The following is a 7,828-nucleotide window of genomic DNA, read 5'->3' on the forward strand; positions in this document are numbered from 1 at the left end:
CCCACAATTTTGAGTTTTCTATGGCATATTTCAAACAGATATAGAACTGGTTTGGTATTGCTGTACTTTGAAAAAATAAACTGCTTCTGTTGTGTTGTGAGAATAAACTCATTTTTGCTGCTTCATGTTTTCAGCTTTTTCCACCCAAAACTGTGAAAATAAGCTGTTTTTAAGTGTTTATCAAACATTTTTTTGAATTCAGCTTTTTTTTATACCCACTTTTTATAAAAGCACCTTAGTACCAAACCATTACATACACCCCAATTTGGACGGGTAAAACTGGATTTTAATTCTTTCCAGTTTAATTTTGGTTGAGAGCTATTATTCCTACCCCAAAGTCTTATCTTCTCATCCACCTTTTAATGAATTTTTTAATTACAAATTTGTCCATTTGTAAAATTACTAATAAGGTCCTTAGTGACCCCCTTTTGCATTACTTTTTTTTTTGGGTTAATCTCAGTTTACTACCTTAAAGTTTCTTGGTTTTCAACATTTGGTACATGAAAGTTTTTTCATCCCAGAGGGGTACATAAAGTTATAATTTTGGAACACTTTCATACATCCGTTAAGGTTGCTGTTAAGTTTGCCGTTAATTACTGATGTGGCATCCACGTGAGCAATGACTGAGCGTCACGTGGATATTAAAAAAATTAAAAATTAAAAAAATTAAAAAAAAAATTGGGCGTTTGCACCCACCCTTCTCTCCTCTGCACCCATTCTTCTCTCCTCTGCACCCACACTTCTGCCTCCATTTTCTACTCCATCCACTTCATTTCTCTCTCTCCCCCTCCCACATCTCTCTAACACACAGCTCCATTACTGAACCAGCAAAATCGAATCAATCCATTGTTGAAGCCCAAGCCAAATGACTTTCTAAACCATCTCTAAGTCTACCTCGCAAAGCGTGATGGCGTCGACAAGCTCCTTAGGATATCCCGGTACGCCACCAAGATCATTCTCACCTTTTCTGGACTTCCAGAAACCCTACCCCTAAGGCAATGGCTCAAGGGCTTTGAGTCGAGCGTCGGCGTCAGCCGCAAGGCTTTCCGGTTATTAACCAATGACACATGGCAAGTAAATGTGAGTCAAGTTAGTTACAAAGGTAGTTGGGATTGAGTTTGTTAAGGAGGACAATTTTGTAATTGAGTAAGGATGTTAGAGGGTAATAGTGTAATTGTGGGTTGTTATTGGTTATTATATATAACCATTTGATCCTTCACATTCAGTTTGTAAGCTTTGTAAGAAATCTTCATTACTAAGAAATCTGAGAACAATTCTTCCTTCCATTTCTTTTCTTTCTGTGTGATCTTTGTGTTCTTGAGAAATCCATAGATTGGTTAATATGGTATCATCGCCGGAAGAGGTTTGCTATCGTATTCGGTTCTGGTGATTTTCCGCTGCTCATCGACATTACCGATCAATTTGATTGCTGGGTCTCTTGAAGATTTGGGGTTTCTTGAAGATTTTGTTGTTCATCAACACTATTGGTCGATTCGATTGTTGGGTTTCTTGAAGATTTTGCGCTTGGAGTTTATGCAAATGTTCGATTTCTGGTGTAAATCAGGTGATTTAGTTCTTGGTACCCATATGCAAATCTGTAATTTTGTTTGAGAAGTTTATTGCGATTTGTAAATTAGGAGCTTTTTGATATGAGAAATGTGTGCAATAACTACAATTGTTGTGAATTAGATTTTCTATGATTTGAGTTTTATGTGAAAAATGAAGAATGGTGTTTGGTTAGTATGCTGAGGAGTATTCTAGTTGTGATTTGTGTATTCTGAGACGTGCAAAGGAGTGTCAATTTCTTGTGATAAAGAAAGTGTCAGTCTTTCTTGTATTCTGAGAAGTGCAAAAGAGTGTCAATCTCTTGTGCTAAAGAAAAGTGTCTCATGTCAGCAAAGTGAAAAGGAGTATCAATCTCCTGTGATAAGAAAGTGTCAAGTCTTTCTTGGTATAATTTGGAGTGCTTGTGAAATCAAGATTTCAGTATTTTCTTGGTAAACTTTTGAGGGGTAATATTGTTGGAGTTTTAACTGTTTTGAGATTCTTGGCTATAAGGTGTACAACAATGGTGTCTTCATCATTCAAAGTAGAGAATTTATTGGGAATGTTAACTATAAAGTTGAGGGATGATAACTTTGTCAAATGGGCGTTTCAATTTCAGTTAGTTCTCAAAGGATATAAGCTTTTTGGCTATTCTGATGGTACAACAGTATGTCCACCAAAGTACGTGATCAATACAAAATCAGGAGTAACAACTGAGATTACAACAGATTATGTTGAATGGGAGTCTAGGAATATGGCGCTTTTGAGTTTGTTACTGGCAACTCTTACAAATGAGGCTATGGAGTATGTTTTGGGATGCAAAATTTCATTTGAGGCATGGAGTAATCTTGTGGATAGGTATGCATCTGTTTCTAAGTCTAGAGTGAATATCTTAAAACTGAATTGCATACTATTCAAAATGGCACAGATACTATTGATAAATATATGTTGAGACTGAAGAATATTAATGAGCAATTAACTGCAGCTGGTGTGTTAATTTCTGATATTGACATTATAATTGCTGGTTTAGTAGGTTTGCCTAAGGAGTATTCTGTTATAAGGACTGTAATATTGGCTAGGGAGTCATCTATTACCTAGAAAGAATTCAGGGCACAATTATTGGGTGCTGAAAAGGAAATTGAAGGTGAAATATATCTGTTATCTCAGAACATGTCAGCATTATATGTTAATGGTTTGAATTCCTCTAGTACTAGATCTTCTTTTAGGGCTGAATCTACATCTAATCCTGCATGGCACAGTCATATTCAATCTACTACTGGAGGTACTATAACTCAGACTCCTTATACTGGTGCTACACAATCATTTCTTCTTGCACCACAGCCATACTTGCAGCCATTTCCTCAGCAATATCCACAACCATTTCCTTCTGATCTTTCAACGTGTTATCCACCATCTTATGGATTTGGTTTCATGAGTAACAATATCGGTTCAAGGAATCATTTGGAAGTAAACCATTCAATGTTACAAACTACAAGGGCAACAACAATTTCAGGTCTAATGGTGGTTATACAGGAAAACCCTTTAACTCTGGTAGTTCTTCTGGTTTTCAAGCTAATACTACAAGGCAGAATAGGTCTAATGCATGGTTCGGGAATACTGATACTAGGTCCAGTGTGGTTGTTGAGTGTCAGATATGTAATAAAAAAGGTCATACTGCAGCGAATTATTTTCAAAGGAATACAAATACAACAGCTCCAGAGTTCATGGTTGAGTGTCAAATATGTGGAAAGATGGGTCATTCTGCTCTGGAATGTTATCACAAAGGCAACTATGCTTATCAAGCACAACCATCACCATCATCCTTCAATGCTATGGCTGCACAACACTATCCTTCAACAGAATTCATTCCTAATGATACGTGGATAGTAAACTCTGGAGCATCACACCATATCATTGCAGATGTCAATTCGCTCAATCAAGTCAAACCATTTGAAGTTTTTGAAACCATAATCATTGGCAATGGCACAAGGTTATCAATTGCAAATACTGGTTCTACAATTCTGAAAACTAAATCCAGTGACCTTGTTCTTAATAATGTGTTGCATGTCCCAAATATTTCCAGAAGTTTATTATCTGTACAACAACTATGTGTTGATAACCATAGTTGGTTTATATGTGATGAAAGTGAGTTTTTTGTGCAGGACAAGAAAACAAAGGAGATTATGTACCAAGGAAAGAGTAAACCAAGGCAATTGTTTCAAATTCCAGTAATCAAATGTTCAAAGGGAGTGCAGTCTATAGTTCAACATTCATCTGCTTTTCTTGGACAAATGGTAAAATCCAAGCATCAAAGAATGGGTCATCCTACAAAAGAAATATTAGCTGTGATGTTGAATAAGTCTGGTATATCAGTTGAGGTAGATGATAAACATAGTATGTGTACTCATTGTATCAAGGGTAAAATGTCAAGAATTCCCTTTCCTTCTAGGATTGATAAATGTACTTCACCTTTTGAAAATATTCATACAGACATTTGGGGCCCATCTCTTGTAAAGTCATTAGAAGGATATAGATACTATGTAACTTTTCATGATGAATACACAAGATACACTTAGATTTTCCCATTGTGCTATAAGTCAGATCTCTTTCATATGTTTGTCAAATTTTATAATTTCATACTTACACAATTTGGAGTACCTATAAAGTGTGTACAATCTGATGGAGAATGAGAGTATACTAGTCACTCATTCAAAACCTTTTTTGCTGCAAAAGGAATAGAACACATGATATCATGTCCATACACCCCACCACATAATGGTTTGATTGAAAGGAAGTATAGACATATAATAGAGACAACAATTACTCTACTTGTCATTGCCAAATTACCCATTGCATTCTGGTATTATGCTTATGCACATTCTGTATTCCTTATAAATAGAATGTCATGTAAGTCTAGCTCCATGGAATCCCCTTACTACAAACTATATAAGAAACAACCAGATCTAAAGTCATTGAAGTTGTTTGGGTGTGGTGTGTATCCTTGGTTAAGGCCATATAATGTCAATAAATTGCAGTCAAGGTCTGAAATGTGCATTTTTTAGGCTATTCAATGGGATACAAAGAGGTGATTTGTTATAACCCAATAAATGACAAGTCAATAATCTCAAGGCATATTATCTTCGATGTGACCATGTTTCCTTCTACAAAGGCACCAAGATTGTCACAAGAAGAACAATTTACTACTACAAGTTCTAAACCAGTCTCAGTGCTTATTCCAGTACCTATGACTGTGGGAAATTCAATTAATGACACTATGATCCATCCAAGCCTAGTTAAGAATAATGTGTCTTCAATGCATCAGTATGAGGATACATCATCTTCTGGGGTTCATCATTATGCAACTAGTCCAACAAATCAAGTCTCAGATATGCAGGAATTTGAAACACAATCATCATCAGCAACTACTATTTCCAACCCAATTGGTACAGCTTATTTGCTTCCTGTCCTAGATCCTGCAAACTACAGGTAATTCTCCCTCTACCTCATTCCAATGCAATATCCAATTATTCTAATGTATCCAATGTTGGCACTAGAATTCAGACAAGGCTTAAGACATGAGCTATAACAAGACATGATCACTCTTCCTTTCTTGCACGTTTTCCTGAGTTGTCATCTCTACAACTTCAACCCTCTCTGGTATTTGCTAATACTGTGGATCATTGTGGTTATTCTTTCATTACTGATATTGAAGAAATTGAAAAACCAAAACATTTTAGAGCTGCATCAACAGTGACTCAGTGGCAACAAGCTATGCAGGAGGAATATGATGCCTTAAAGGCTCAAGAGACTTGGAAACTAGTTCATCTTCCATTGAATAGAGAAGTACTTGGAAGTAAATGGGTCTACAAAATCAAAAGGAATTCAGATGGCACTATATCCCGGTATATAGCACGTTTTGTGGCACAAGGATTCAGTCAAAATGAGGGCTTGGACTACTCTGAGACATTTAGTCCAGTAGTTAGGCACACTACAGTACGAATAATCCTTGCTTTGGCAACACAATTTAATTGGAATGAGACAATTGGATATAAAGAATGTTTTATTTCATGGTGATATTGAGGAAGAAGTATATATGAAGCAACCACAAGGATTTGTTGACTCTACATATCCAAATCATGTGTGCAAGCTAGTTAAGTCATTATATGGACTTAAACAAGCACGAATAACCTGAAATTCAAAATTTACAAGCTTCTTACATGCACTTGGTTTCAAAACAGCATTATCAGATTCTAGTTTGTTTGTGAAGATTGATGATGGGGATGTTATTCTACTTCTTCTGTATGTAGACGATATTATTCTCACATGTTCATGCACACAAAAGATTCAATCTGTTATCACTAATCTTGCTGAAGTATTTGATTTAAAAGATATGGACAGGTTAACATATTTCTTGGGATTACAAATCCAATACAACTCTGATGGTTCATTGTTGGTTACACAATCAAAATATGCCAAAGAGCTACTCAAGAAAGCAGGATTGGAGAACTATAAACCCGCATCAACACCATCGAAACCCCACTCTCAGTTACTTGAGGCTGAAGGCAATCCTTTAGCTGATTCTACTCATTATAGAAGTTTTGTGGGAGCACTTCAGTACCTAACCTTCACTCGTCCAGATATTGCTTACTCAGTCAATATAGTTTGTCAATATATGACTAATCCAACAGATTTACACATGCATTTGGTGAAGAGGATCATGAGATATTTGCAGGGTACTTTAGAATGTGGTTTAAAGTATACCAAGGCACCTAATTTTAACATTGCTGTTTATTCTGATTTCGATTGGGCAGCTGATATTAATACAAAGAGGTCTATCATTGGATTTGTTGTGTTTTGGGGATCTAATCTAGTGTCATGGCAATCAAAGAAACAAGCTACAATTTCAAGAAGTTCAACAGAAGCTGAGTACAAAGCTCTAGCTCACTGTGCATCTGATGTCTATTGGATTAGGTCATTACTCAAAGATATGAGTCAAGTTATACCTATACCTCTCAAACTTCATTGTGATAATCTCTTTGCCCTAGCATTATGCTCCAATCCAGTATTTCATTCTAGGATCAAACACCTAGATATCGATTTTCATTTTGTTCGAGAGAAAAAGGTAGAGAGGTGATCTTATTGTGCACTATATACCAACTGAACAACAGGTTGCATATGTGTTTACTAAGGGTCTTCACAATCCAATCTTTGTTAAACACTGCATTACTCTTAATCTGGGAGCTACCAATTCAAAGTTGCAGGAAAGTCAACAAGCAATGCAGAAGTTTTCAAGTGTAGAAGCATCAAGTGGTCATAGTCAAATTAGTAATGTATCTTGCTCTAAATGATCAACACACAAACCTAGCTTGGGACTTTCCCAGCTACGTTTGAGGGGGGAGTATTAACTAATGGCACATGGCAAGTAAATGTGAGTTAAGTTAGTTACAAAGGTAGTTGGGGATTGAGTTTGTTAAGGAGGATAATATTGTAATTGAGTATGGATGTTAGAGGGTAAAATTGTAATTGTGGGTTGTTATTGGTTATTATATATAACCATTTGATCCTTCACATTCAATATGTAAGCTTTGTAAGAAATCTTCATTACTAAGAAATCTAAGAACAATTCTTCCTTCCATTTCTTTTCTTTCTGTGTGATCTTTGTGTTCTTGAGAAATCCATAGATTGGTTAATACCGGTTAGGTAAGTTCGTCCAGGACGTCAACGCTGTGAGGAGCTCGAAATTCGATTCGCATCAGGAGTTACTCGCATTAGTTAATCGCGTACGGCGGCGAGGGATTGTACATGCACCATTCCGTCTTAATTCAAACTGCAAACCTTAATCTCCCTAATTCCTCTTTCTGATTCTTCCATTTCCAATGGCCTCTGATGACCCCGATAAGCCCTGTAACTCCAAGACCGAACCAGAAACAATAGCCCTAAGAATCAAACAGAAGCATTCCCGTCGCGTGAGCTTCGCCGACACCGAGATCACCTCCGTCCACATATTCAACTGCGATGAGGAGTACGACACACCTCTCAATGTAAAGCCCCAACCCAGCTCTCAAAACGACGTCGCACATGCCAAGAAATCGGTGATAGGGGTTTTTAGGGACTTGGGTGGTGACAGTGACGATTTTAGGGATTCCGATGACTATGACCAAAATGACGACGGGAGGAAGTCATTTTTTAGGCCAAACGGATTGCCCTTTACTGGGAATAATATTCCGGGATCTACTACCTCCAACTACGATAGAGTTGAATAGGGAGGCCATTGATGGAGAGA

The sequence above is a fragment of the Malus domestica genome, chromosome 13 (assembly GCF_042453785.1).
Source record: "Malus domestica chromosome 13, GDT2T_hap1".
Classification (NCBI taxonomy): domain Eukaryota; kingdom Viridiplantae; phylum Streptophyta; class Magnoliopsida; order Rosales; family Rosaceae; genus Malus; species Malus domestica.